Here is a 14606-nt window from a genome sequence, read left to right on the forward strand (position 1 = left end):
ATCCATAATCATGGTAGCATCCATATTAATGTAGAAGTGTTTAGAAACATATTGTATTCTTATTTACAATAAAAGTGACTCCAAAATGACACAATACATTATTTACCATTAATTTCTATTCTACACAACATAATCTGAAGCACAACCAAAACAAACAGCAAATGCATCCAACAAGTTTGTAGAGTCACAAGCTTGATGTAATAATTGCATGCTAGGAATATGGGAACAAATACTACACTTTTGACTACTTTATTTATAAAAAATCTTTAGGGGTGTCAATCATATTGACCCCTACTTTTTTTAGATGTTTTTTATTTCTTGTCAAATACTGCAACATTTTCTCTACACTCCATAGCAATATGTATAAAAACTGTGGCCCCTCACAATGAGTAAAAAAAATGGTGGCCTCCACCACCATCAAAGTTGCCCTTCCTTTATATAAGTAATCTAGGGACAAACCCTGAATGTTAGTGTCACCTTAAGTGTAATGGTGCAATGCATCGGATTCTTGTTAATTCAATGTGTCAATGTTTAAATTGTGTCTATCCCTACTTAAATAACGGATTGCCAAAATAAATTCATAGAACTGTGAGAAGGGCCAAAGATATTAGACCCCCATCCCCCCTAGACTCTCACTCCTCAGCCTCCAGCCTTCCATCTACCCCACCTCCCAACTATCCATCAATTGATGTTGCCACCCAGCCTCCAAACATCCATCCACCAGCCTTCCATTCCCTAGCCATCCAGCCTCCTATTTATGTTGCTACTCAGCCTCCAAACATCATCCACCAGCCTTCCATTCCCTAGCCATCCAGCCTCCTATTTATGTTGCTACTCATCCTCCAAACATCCATCCACCAGCCTTCCATTCCCTAGCCATCCAGCCTCCTATTCATGTTGCTACTCAGCATCCCAAACTTCCAGCCTTTCATTCCTCAGCCACCCATCCTCATCCACCCCACCATGTTGCCTCCAGACATTCATCTATGTACCCATCCATCCATACTCCCACCCACACACTGTCTTCCAGGCCACCCAGCTGTCATCCCCACAATAATAGGGCTTTAACTTCAGCATTTCTCATCAAACTCACATCAACAGGCAATCACTGCTGATGCGTAGGGCTATGTAGTTTGGCAAGTGTGGGATTATATCCAAATTGACCATGCTCACTATGAGAAGAGAGGCATCTGTTTTGAGTGCTGCCGTCACGCACACACTTGAGTTCTCACTGCCCTCTAGTGGGTAGGTTCCTATACAACGTCTCACATGGGGTACATCTCAATACTTTCAAGTGGCTTCCTCTCCTTCCATGGACATTTTTTATTTAACCTTTATTTAACTAGGCAAGTCAGTTAAGAACAAATTCTACTTTACAAATGATGGCCTACAAGGTAGACACACACACCCTCACGTAAAATACTATAACTAGCTTTGGGAAACAACATTGGGGGTCTGTGTATTGGTTGGACTCCCTGAGTTGTGCATCGCTCTGGTGGGTGGCGACAGAAAAGAAACCTAACTCATTAAGAGAGTGTGGGGTAAGCCGTGTTTTACATTCAGCATCACTACATCAAGGGAAATATGGTATTCCTTCTAACAAAGGTATCTACATATATTTCAGGATGTTGTGTATCCCTGGAAATAATCAGAAGTCATGTAAACGTAACTGTTTTGAAAAAATAGTTTGTCCAAAAAAAGTGGTCTCCCTCTCTCCTTGGGGGTAAATGGGTGATTGTGTCCTGTGACAGTGGGTGATGGTGCTGGTAGGTCGAAGTTTAATTCATGGAATGGGGGTGTGGTATATTGTACAGCGAGGTCCAAAATTATTGACAACCTTGATAAAGATGAGCAATAAGAATTGTATAAAATAAATAAATCAAATACTGTGCTATATTGTGTGCTCCAAAAATGTGGCTTATTATTTTACAGTAATACAATTGCTCAGCAAGTTTGCTGCAATTCTACACATTTTGCTATGGGGCAGAGAGAAGATTTTGCAATTTTATAACTCATTTCATGCAATTCTACTCATTTTGCCTTATGGCAGAGAGGAAAATTAGCTGTTTTACCGGGCCTTCTGAGGGCCGCCGCCAGTTACCCATCCCCGACTTACACGGAGTGTACAAAACAGTTCTTGACACACTCAAAACGGGTACACCTGACACCTACAATATCCCATTCAAATGTTGTCCTGCCCATTCTCCCTCTGAATGGCACACATATACAATCCATGTCTCAATTGTCTCAAGGCTTAAAAATCTTTAACCTGTGTCCTCCCATTCATCTACACTGATTGAAGTGGATTTAAAATGGTGACATCAATAAGGGACCATAGCATTCACCTGGTCAGTCTATGTCATGGAAAGAGCAGGTGTTCCTAATGTTTTGTGAACTCAGGGTATATGGACAATCAAAGTTGGATAACGACTCTGAACGAACTGAGTCAATTTCTTGAGGAAAAGCCATTCAAAATAATATTAGAATATGCATAGGATGCGGCATCCAAATATACTGCTCAAAAAAATAAAGGGAACACTTAAACAACACATCCTAGATCTGAATGAAATAAATAATCTTATTAAATACTTTTTTCTTTAAATAGTTTAATGTGCTGACAACAAAATCACACAAAAATAATCAATGGAAATCCAATTTATCAACCCATGGAGGTCTAAATTAAAGTGGAAAACCACACTACAGGCTGATCCAACTGATGTAATGTCCTTAAAACAAGTCAAAATGAGGCTCAGTAGTGTGTGTGGCCTCCACGTGCCTGTACGACCTCCCTACAATGCTTGGGCATGCTCCTGATGAGGTGGCGGATGGTCTCCTGAGGGATCTCCTCCCAGACCTGGACTAAAGCATCCGCCAACTCCTGGACAGTCTGTGGTGCAACGTGGCGTTGGTGGATGGAGCGAGACATGATGTCCCAGATGTGCTCAATTGGATTCAGGTCTGGGGAACGGGCGGGCCAGTCCATAGCATCAATGCCTTCCTCTTGCAGGAACTGCTGACACACTCCAGCCACATGAGGTCTAGCATTGTCTTGCATTAGGAGGAACTCAGGGCCAACCGCACCAGCATATGGTCTCACAAGGGGTCTGAGGATCTCATCTCGGTACCTAATGGCAGTCAGGCTACCTCTGGCGAGCACATGGAGGGCTGTGCGGCCCCCCAAAGAAATGCCACCCCACACCATGACTGACCCACCGCCAAACCGGTCATGCTGGAGGATGTTGCAGGCAGCAGAACGTTCTCCACGGCATCTCCAGACTCTGTCACGTCTGTCACGTGCTCAGTGTGAACCTGCTTTCATCTGTGAAGAGCACAGGGCGCCAGTGGCGAATTTGCCAATCTTGGTGTTCTCTGGCAAATGCCAAACGTCCTGCACGGTGTTGGGCTGTAAGCACAACCCCCACCTGTGGACGTCGGGCCCTCATACCACCCTCATGGAGTCTGTTTCTGACCGTTTAAGCAGACACATGCACATTTGTGGCCTGCTGGAGGTCATTTTGCAGGGCTCTGGCAGTGCTTCTCCTGCTCCTCCTTGCACAAAGGCGGAGGTAGCGGTCCTGCTGCTGGGTTGTTGCCCTCCTACGGCCTCCTCCATGTCTCCTGATGTACTGCCCTGTCTCCTGGTAGCGCCTCCATGCTCTGGACACTACGCTGACAGACACAGCAAACCTTCTTGCCACAGCTCGCATTGATGTGCCATCCTGGATGAGCTGCACTACCTGAGCCACTTGTGTGGGTTGTAGACTCAGTCTCATGCTACCACTAGAGTGAAAGCACTGCCAGCATTCAAAAGTGACCAAAACATCAGCCAGGAAGCATAGGAACTGAGAAGTGGTCTGTGGTCCCCACCTGCAGAACCACTCCTTTATTGGGGGTGTCTTGCTAAATGCCTATAATTTCCACCTGTTGTCTATTCCATTTGCACAACAGCATGTGAAATGTATTATCAGTGTTGCTTCCTAAGTGGACAGTTTGATTTCACAGAAGTGTGATTGACTTGGAGTTACATTGTGTTGTTTAAGTGTTCCCTTTATTTTTTTGAGCAGTGTATAACATCCAGGGAAATGTTACATCAGTCAAACACTAACAATTTCAAGATTGGCTATCACTGACAAGCATGACAATTCTTGCATTTTACAACTGAAACTTGTCGCTTCTAGGTCAACCTGGTGATCCATGTTTTTCATCAATTTCACAGGAAGAAAAGCTATGTATTTAGCCGTCAGTGTGTAGTAGCCTGCTGTGCATGCTTACCATTCCCAAGCACATTTTATTTGGTTCCCGAGACTTGACGTGGTTGAGTGTGATGAGAAAAGTGCTCTGAATGTTTCCGAGAGCGTTTACCATAATTGGCAAACAGTTTCCCAAAGAAACGTCAGACTGCCTGTGTCCCAAATGAAACCCTATTCCATTTACAGCGCACTACTATTCCATCTGCCCAGCCTCCCAACTATCCCTCCAACTATGTTGCCAAAGTAGTGCACTGTAAAGGGAATAGGGTGCCATTTTGGATAACACGATATTCCATCTCAGGCCTGCTGCATGTATGATAAGTGGATTATCTTTCCATACCGTATTTACCTCAGGGACATACATTCATTACGAGAGATTGATTCACCTCAGCACCGTTTAACTGAGAAGTGGTGGAGTGCCGCTCCGAAGCTCTCTGCTAGTACTACCCCCTAGGGGGCAGTGTGTCATAGAAATAGAATCCAAGATTCTGTGTCTAGCTAAAAGGAGGATTTGTCTTCAAGTCTGGGCGTGTTTCCCAAATGGCGCCGTACTGCCTATATAGTTCCCCTATGGACCCTGGTCAAAAGTAGTGCACTATAGTTTGGTATTTGGAACGCAACCTGGGAGTATGGAGAGTTGGAGGTGGGGGGTTTGGGAAGTGGGGATTTGGGTCTGTGATGCTTCACCTGCTGCCACACTGACTAAAAGGTTAAGTGACTAATCAGTGAGTACGTTTACATGCACTTTAATAATTAGATATTAAGGCAGAGTATGGCAATAGTCATGTAAACACTTTAATCTGCTTATCTTAAATCGGCGTAAGGTCAAAATCGAAGTAAGCATAGGCCGATTAAAACACCTGGTTTTCTGAGCAATCTTTTGAATTATTGGGAGATGTAAACAGCTTAAAAATCGGCATCTAGCTGTGTATATGATCTGAGCATGTGCCAGCACCGGTAGTGCAAGTCTCCAGCGACCTGAGTTCGGCAAAACTGAACAAATGCATCTTCGAAATAGTTTTCACAAACAAACGTCATATGCCCGAACTCAGAATCAAACGGGCTTAGCAAAATGACATGGTCACTGTGGTAGAAAGTTTATTTTGAAAGGCGATTTTTCTGCATTCATCAGGTAGCCTGATTTCAGATGTGTCCATGTAAACAGGATTATTAGGGAAATCGTTCTTTTTGCAAAGCATGTAAACGTTTAAAACAAACTATATTAAATCTGACTATCCCCAATAATCTTATTGTGTGCATGTAACCGTACTGACCGTCTTTAGGTGTACCCTGCCAATTCCATCTAAATGCGAATATGAAAGGTACATTTCTCACACTCTCCTGATGTGTGTGTGTGTGTGTGTGAGCGCGCGCACATGCCTTTGTGTGTGTGTGGATAGATATTCACTCACTCCCACAAATGAAATAAGAGACACACTTGCAATCACCACACGCGCTTCAAATTGGGGAAAAGCCTGTCTTGTAAAGTCATTTCTCGTAAAAACCCAACCGGCACTGAAGGTAATGCCATCATCAGTATTCCCTGAGCTGAGACACAGCGGGGTGTGTGAGGCAGGATGGAGTAGCACTGTCTGTCTCGTTGCTATGTGGGAGAGGAGCAGGAGTACGTGTGATGAAAGTGAAAAGTGTAGGTCAGGAGGGTGTGATACAATAGAGTGGGAGGGCGAATTCTGTGAGTGAAGTGGGAGTGTGTGTGAGTGTGTTTGGTGAGAGTGGAGTGTGTGTGAGTGTTCTGTGAGAGTGGAGTGAGTGTGTGAGTGAAGGGTGTGTGAACACTCTGGCAGAGAGGTGTGTATCAGGTGTATGAACAGTCTGGCAGAGAGGTGTGTATCAGGTGCGAGTGGAGCATGTGAAATGTGTTTGTGTGAGGACAGGACTTCAGGACTGTTGAGGTTAAGCACAGCACTCTTACCGAGAAATATCAAATTCTGTTTGGTTTTATCTATAAAGCTATATTTTTCCTGGTAAATAAATAAAATAGGCAGTCAATTGCAGCCATTATCGCTCTAAGGGGTAGGCAAAATACTGTCCATGTCGAGAGAGGGAGAGAGGCGGTACATTTTTGTACAGATGTATCATGTAGTTCGAATGAATAAGCCTATGCTGTTTTGAAAGGGGGAAGAAATGTGTCATTTCAAAAATGCATTGGCTGTTTTGAAACAGGCTGCATTTACACAGGCAGCCCAATTGAAAGGCTGGTCATGGCTCACATCAATACCATTATCCCAGAAACCCTAGACCCACTCCAACCTGCATACCACCCCCAACAGATGATGCACTCTCTATTGCACTCAACACTGCCCTTTCCCATCTGGACAAAAGGAACACCTATGAGAGAATGCTATTCATTGACTACAGCTCAGCGTTCAACATCATAGTGCCCTCAAAGCTCATCACTAAGCTAAAGACCCTTGAACAAAACACCTCCCTCTGCAACTGTATCCTGGACTTCCTGACAGGCCGCCCCCAGGTGGTAAGGGTAGGTAACACCACATCTGGCACGCTGATCGTCAACACAGGGGCCCCTCAGGGGTGCGTGCTCAGTCCCCTCCTGTACTCCCTGTTCACTCATGACTGCATGGCCAGGCACAACTCCAACACCATCATTAAGTTTGCAGATGACACAACAGTGATAGGCCTGATCACCAACAACGATGAGAGCCTATAGGGAGGAGGTCAGAGACCTGACCGTATGGTGCCAGGACAACAACCTCTCCCTCAATGTGATCAAGACAAAAGGAGATGATTGTGGACTACAGGAAAAGGAGGACTGAGCACGCCCCCATTCTGATCGACGGGGCTACAGTGGAGCAGGTTGAGAGCTTCAAGTTCCTTGGTGTCAACATCACCAATAAACTGTCATGGTCCAAACACACTAAGACAGTCATGAAGAGGACAAACCCTATTCCCCCTCAGGAGACTGAAAAGATTTGGCATGGGTCCTCAGATCCTCAAAAGGTTCTACAGCTGCACCATCGGGAGCATCCTGACTGGTTGCATCACTGCCTGGTATGGCAACTGCTCAGCCTCCAACCGCAAGGCACTACAGAGGGTAGTACGTACGGCCCAGTACATCACTGGGGCCAAGCTTCCTGCCATCCAGGACCTCTATGCCAGGCGGTGTCAGAGGAAGGCCCTAAAATTGTCAGACTCCAGCCACCCTAGTCATCTCTGCTACCGCACAGCAAGCGGTACCGGAGCACGAAGTCGAGGTCCAAAAGGCTTCTTAACAGCTTCTACCCCCAAGCCATAAGACTCCTGAACAGCTAATCAAAGGGCTACCAAGACCCCTCTTTTACGCTGCTGCTACTCTGTTTACTATCTATGCATAGTCACTAACTCTACCTACATGTACCTCAACTAACTGGTGCCCCCGCAACGGTACCCCCTGTATATAGCCTCGATACTGTTATTTTACTGCTGCTGTTTAATTATTTGTTTAATTAATTATTTATTACTTTTTACTTAACACTTTTTCTTAAGGACTTGTAAGTAAGCATTTCACTGTAAGGTCTACACCTGTTGTATTCGGCGCATGTGACAAATACAATTGTATTTCTGATCTTTTTCCCCAATTATTGGCAAAAGAGCTGATCTGATGAAAAAGATCAGAACTGGGCTGCCTCTGTAAACGCAGCCAAAGTCAACTGTTCTGAAAAATTGGCTACACTGTTCCGTACTCCTTCTTCAGGATCGGAGTCCTGTCCGCGCGACGGTTGAGCTAACGTAGGCTAATGTGATTAGCAAGAGTTTGTAAGAAACAAAAACAAATCCCAGGACATAGACATATCTGATATGGGCAAAAAGCTTTAATTCTTGTTAATCTAACTGCACTATCCAATTTACAGTAGCTATTAGAGTGAAATAATATAATGCTATTGTTTGAGGAGAGTGCACATTTATGAACTTGAAAATGTATGAATAAACAAATTAGGCACATTTGGGCAGTCTTGATTCAACATTTTGAATAGATATGCAAGATTTCACTGAATCACTAAAACATTGCACATACAGTGCTGTCATCTAGTGGCCAAAGCCTAAATCATGCCTGGGCTAGAATAATTAAATTATGCCCTTTCTCTTGCATTTCAAACATGGTACAAAAATAATACACAAAAGAACGGTTGTTGTTTTCTTTGTATTATCTTTTACCAGATATGTGTTAAATTCTCCTACATTCCTTTCACATTTCCACAAACTTGAAAGTGTTTCCTTTCAGGTAGCCTAGTGGTTAGAGCATTGGACTGGTAACCGCAAGATCGAATCCCTGAGCTGACAAGGTAAAAATCGTTCTGCATCTGAACAAGGGGCAATGCAAATAGCCTGGGTAGCCATTTCATATTAGATCAAGGTCAGATTTTACATTGCATTGCTGAAAGTGCAGAGATTCATATCAGGGCCCATAATAATATAGCGTCTCAGAGTAGGAGTGTGAATCTAGGATCAGGTCCCCCTTGTCCGCATGTAATCTTATGCATTATGATCTATATGATTGTATGGCACAGAGTGCCCATGTCCCTTGTTTTGCCCTGCAGCCACTTGCCTACCAATAGAGAACCACAATGGAACATTGATCCTATTATGTTCTACCTTTCCCAACTCTAATTTCATGAGATCTGTCTCCATGGTAACGCCAGGTGCCCTGTGTCCCTTGACACCCTTCAAAGTCCTTATCCAAACCACAGCAACGGAAGGGCACACACACACGTTGAAATACAAGTTCTCGCTAGGCTTGGGCGGTATACCATATATCGGGGTATTTGGAAATAGCCACAGGATGGTTATTCAATACCGTCAACAATTTGACGTTTTTTTTTTTATACATTTGATTATTTGTAGCTACTTTTTAAGTAAATACCTGCAGTCAACGTGTGTGATTTGTTACAATTTGTGTGATATGTGACATTTTTCACTATGTAGCTTACCGGTAGTCCCCCGTTCACGTGGTGTTTGTTTACAAGCACACAACGACGAGACCGGAGCCTTGTGAGTCCCTCACTGTTGTGCAGCACACGCAAAGTGATCTACATATAGTTACTGTATGGAAATCATAACTAAATGTTTGACAGCTAGATATCTTATTAACTACTAAATGTACTGTCTAAAATGTGCTAAATACTCTGTAGTTGTGCATTTGCTTTGCTAATTTAGTAGCTAGTTAGCTATCTAGCTAAGTGGTTAGCTTCTTCCAAAACCGAGCTTACTTCGTAACAGCAGATAATCCCCTCCTGGATCAAGAGCCTTGCTGTTTAATATTTGTTGTGTGTGTGCAGCAAACTGTGTAGGATTGTGTGATACAGCCTGGGATCGAACCCGAGTCTGTAGTGACGCCTCAAGCATTGCGATGCAGTGCCTTAGACCCCTGCGACACTCGGGAGGCACAACATGTTTTTGAACCTATTAATTTAAATCAGTGATCTTCAGGTCGGAAATTCAGAGGTCTAGAAAGAAGCCTGAGTTCCCAATGTTGAAATTCTGAGTTGGATGACCATTCAAAAAAAAAAAAAAAAAAATCCCCAGTCAGAGCTAGTTTTCTCAGTTGTCTTGAACACACTGAAGTCAGAAGTCTGAGATTTGAGTTCCCAGTTGTTTTTAAACGCAGTATCAAACACAAAGTAGGCTTCATCAGTGCGTCACACACCACTTGGTAATGAGCTGGAGGCAGTAGGCCTATGCATTTTTAAAACGTACTTAAATTATTGAAACCTGAATGTTTTACTGCAGTGCATTCAGAAGGTATTCAGACTCGTTAACCTTTTCCACATTTTGTTAAGTTACAGCCCTATTTTAAAATCGATTCAATCGTCCCCCTCCATCAATCTACACACATTACCGCATAATGACAAAGCAAAAACAGGATTTTTTTAAATGTTTGCAAATTTATAAAAATGGAAATATTACATTTACATAAGTACTCAGACCCTTTGCTCAGTACTTTGTTGAAGCACCTTTGGCAGTAATTATAGCCTTGAGTATGACACTACAAGCTTGGCACACCTGTATTTGGGGAGTTTCTCTCATTCTTCTCTGCAGATCCTCTCAAGCTCTGTCAGGTTTGATGGGGAGTGTCGATGCACAGCTATTTTCAGGTCTCTCCAGAGATTTTTTATTTAACTAGGCAAGTCAGTTAAGTACAAATTCTTATTTACAATGACGGCAGTGGGGATGTTCAAAGAGGTTCAATTCCGGGCTCTGGCTGGGCCACTCAAGGACATTGAGACTTCTTGGATGTGTGCTTAGGGTCGTTGTCCTGTTGGAAGGTGAACCTTTGCCCCAGTCTGAGGCCCTGAGCACTCTGGAGCAGGTTTTCATCAAGGATCTCTCTGTACTTTGCTCCGTTCATCTTTGCCTCGATCCTGAATAGTCTCACAGTCTCTGCCGCTGAAAAACATCGCACAGCATGATGCTGCCACCACCATGTTTCACCGTAGGGATGGTGCCAGGTTTCCTCTAGACATGACGCTTGGCATTCAGGCCAAAGAGTTCAAACTTTGCTTCATCAGACCAGAGAATCGTGTTTCTCATGGTCTGAGTGCTCTGGGTGCATTTTAGCAAACTCCAAGTGGGCTGTCATGTGCCTTTTACTGAGGAGTGGCTGCCATCTGGCCACTCTACCATAAAGACCTGATTGGTGGAGTGCAGCAGAGGTGGTTGTCCTTCTGGAAGGTTCTCCCATCTCCACAGAGGAACTCTGCAGCTCTGTCAGAGTGACCATCGGGCTCTTGGTCACCTCCCTGACCAAGGCACTTCACCCCCGCTTGCTTTGGCCGGGCGGCCAGCTCTAGGAAGAGTCTTGGTGGTTCCAAACTTCTTGGAGGCCACTGTGTTCTTGGGGACCTTCAATGCTGCAGAATATTTTTTGGTACCATTCCCCAGATCTGTGCCTCGACACAATCCTGTCTCAGAGCTCTACGGACAATTCCTTCGACCTCATGGCTTGGTTTTTTAGCTGATATGCACTGTCAACTGTGGGACCTTATATAGACAGGTGTGCCTTTCCAAATCATGTCCAATCAATTGAATTTACCACAGGTGAGCTCCAATCAAGTTGAAAAAACATCAAGGATGATCAATGGAAACAGGATGCATCTGAACTCAAATTCAAGTCTCATAGTAAAGGGTCTGAATACTTATGTAAATAAGGTATGTTTTTTTATTTGTAATACATTTGGGGAGGGTTGGTAGGCTTGGGAAAAAAAAGGAAATTATAAGTAATAAAAAAAAAAATTAAAAAAAAAATGGGGATTGGAAATTTTAGACAATTACATTGTGTGTTCTATCAATCTGCAATATTAAAGCTGAACTACCACCACAAAAAAAATAGTATATTCTCACAGACAGTCCCAGTCTTTTCATTCAAGGGAAACGATGTCATCATCCGCTCCCCTGACATTCCACAATAATCCCACCTGTCACCATGGACACCACAAGGAGAAAGATGGCTTTGAGAAAATAAGAATACAGGCTTCAGAGCAATTTCCTCTATTGAACTGGGTGACAGCCACAGAGCCAAGAGCCACGCTCAGGGGTTAACTTAAGAGGTGTGGGAGTATATAACATAAAAGGACACACTTTTCTTTTCCCCACTGAATGAAAGTGCAGTGCATGTCTGAAGAGTTGAAAGGGCTACGGCTGCCGCACTGCAGTTAGTGGTCCTCCTATGATTACTCTTCAAAGCCTCCCTCTGCCTGTTTGAAGTCAAGATTCTACATGATGCTTTATCACTCAAGGACATTAGGAATCTGTGTGTGAGGTTTTCATGTTTGATTTCGAGATACGAGTTATGCCAAACAGATCTAGCTAGTACCCATCAGTATCCTGCAACCTTCCATAGGCTCTGTGTTTTAGTCAAGCTTTGATCCTTTACTTAGGAAATCTGTGCGATGACTTCACAAACGCAGCTTGACTGCTTCGTTTGCATGTCGGTGCTGAGGGTTCGCCCCCAAATGGCACCCTATTCCCTTTTTAGTGGACTTTTTTAGTGCACTATTCACTTTCAATGCACAGAGCACCATATGGCTGGTCAAAAGTAATGCACTAAAAGAAAATTTTTAAAAAAGTGCCATTTAGCACACAGACCAAACTTTCTACTAGCATAGTTTTAGATCTGCTACATTAGAAGAGTATCCTGAAGGAACAACTTTAAAAAGGGAGGAAAATCTGTCCAGATTTGATGTGCTGCTCCTTTGAGAACAGAAGGATCTCTTGCATCTCACAGTCAAAGCATATCGGTTTCAGTCAGTGAAGGAACCAGACGAGGTTGATGCACTATGAAGATTGAAAAACAGAGATTTGAACAAAGATGTATTTGTTTTTCCACAGCGAGCACGGATGACAACTTGTCAATGAGCAGCAAAATGTTCAGACATTAAACAACAATCAAGCTCGATTTGTTGTCTTTTCAAGTGTGCGGATTTAACATGCACATTCAGCGGTTGCTATCTGAATGAGGACCTTGAAGTCACAGGGCTTCTACTGTTTAGAATTTCAGTTGCATCTCCCGGTCAAACATGAGAAGTGTATTAGAGCTGTTAGTCCCTCTGCTCTCGCTCCAAGGTGAAGTATCCTTTAGGTACAGATCTAGGATCAGCCCCCCCCCCCCTAACCATTTGTGGGGAAAATGTAAAAAAAAAGAACTGACCCAAGATCAGCCTCTAGGGGCAACTTCTCTGCTCTCACACAAACATACAGGGGTCAAATAGCCATTGTGTGTCTATCTGAGAGGCCTTACTTCAACAGCAGCAGGGTTGTATACACTAGGCCCAAAATGGAAGAAAACTGACAAAAATAGGGATGTACTATCGTAACTTGTCCAATAAGAAACACTTGTTTTCCGTTGCAAAACATTTTGGTACAGTGTGCCCTAATTAATATGACCCAGGGTCCGTTAGACTGCAACGGCTCGATTCCAAATCCATTTGCAGTCCCCATCCCCCTAGTGCCCAGGCATTTGAAAGGCTAATGGACTGTAGGTACAAACAATCCTTTTTACATAAATACCCAAGGGCTAGGTTTGGGTGTGTGTGTGTGTGTGGGAGGAAACAGGACAGTGAGTATTTTAACATGGCTGCGCCCACATATGTACCACAGAACAGCAGACTCTCCCAGTTCCCATGACAACAGGTAAGTCACTCAGATCTTCTTTACTTGTTACTTTATGCACAGCGTGTGCAGTTACCATACTTTTAAAATACAGGACAATTATCTTGCGATTGAACAAAAATTAAATTTGCATAAATAAAATCAGCCTGGTCTCACAGACATTGATAGAGCAGTGGAAAAGTTTGGGGTTTGAAGACATGCTGCTTAAAGGGGGACTGACTGAACACAACGATTCTGCATGTGTTTTTATGGTGCTCATTAAGAAACATGAGATTTGAGTCTTGGGGGTGTGGTTCGATGTGGGTGTGTTATGTCCCTCCGTAGCAACAACTGTCACTCACTTTCTCCAAATAGTCAGAATTAATCTAAGATAAATGAAGAAATCTGTAATTAATTGACATTTTTGCCAAGGTCTTAATAGCACAATTTTACATCTAAGTTGTTTGGTGCAGTATTTCTCAAGTAAGAAAATTTGCATGAAAAACTAGTCGGTGCCCTGCGTACAGTTTGTCAATGAAGCTAGTAGTAGCTAGCAGGCACATTAAGCAGCCGGGCCACGTTAGCTAAATCAGCTTATCGAGTCACTTGCGAGTGGCGATGTGTGCGCTTCGTTTTTTTTTTACAACTTTCTCACTATCCAGTGTGTCTGTCTGACAGTGTTTGATAGCGAATCATGATACAAAACAGGTCACAGCGGGACACAAGACGCTCGCAGATGGAATATTGACAAGTGGCAGTGCATCATCTCAAATCTCATTTTGCCCAAAAATGTGGCAGACTCGAGTGATCACTATCGAAAACATCAGCAATCGGACACCCGATAAAGGGCTTAGAGGCCAAGTGTTCTTTCAACAACATAACACTGGCGTCGTGTTGTCTTATATAAACAAGTCTGTGGCGCTGCGTAATGGGCAAGCGTCTCAATAGCCGTGCTCGAGAGCATCAAATCCATGATGCATTGTGGTGACTGACTGATCTACAAATAATGAGTAGTTATTTATGCTGCTAAATGATTTGTAGATCAGTCAGTCGGCAGTTGCTTGCACTGTCGTCTGCAAATGTCGAACAAGCCTAATGTCTCTAGGTTCTGGCTGCTATGATTGGATAGAGCGCAATCAACGCAGCTGTTTCTCTGTGCATGACAATTCTACCATCTCGTGATAGTGAGAAAGTGGGCATCATTGTAATCCAAGCCCAACCCTCATGTAAATCATGACGAACTCCATTACACAA

At 43.6% G+C, this 14606-nt stretch overlaps 1 protein-coding gene across 1 annotated transcript in view; it reads left to right on the forward strand.

Annotated features, from left to right (window-relative positions):
- LOC106602686 (cyclin-dependent kinase 2-associated protein 2) overlaps positions 1-14606 on the forward strand; it is a 299328-nt gene that overhangs the window by 7017 nt on the left and 277705 nt on the right. The window lies entirely within an intron of this gene.

Source organism: Salmo salar, chromosome 04 (genome assembly GCF_965601325.2).
Source record: "Salmo salar chromosome 04, fSalSal1, whole genome shotgun sequence".
Classification (NCBI taxonomy): Eukaryota; Metazoa; Chordata; class Actinopteri; order Salmoniformes; family Salmonidae; genus Salmo; species Salmo salar.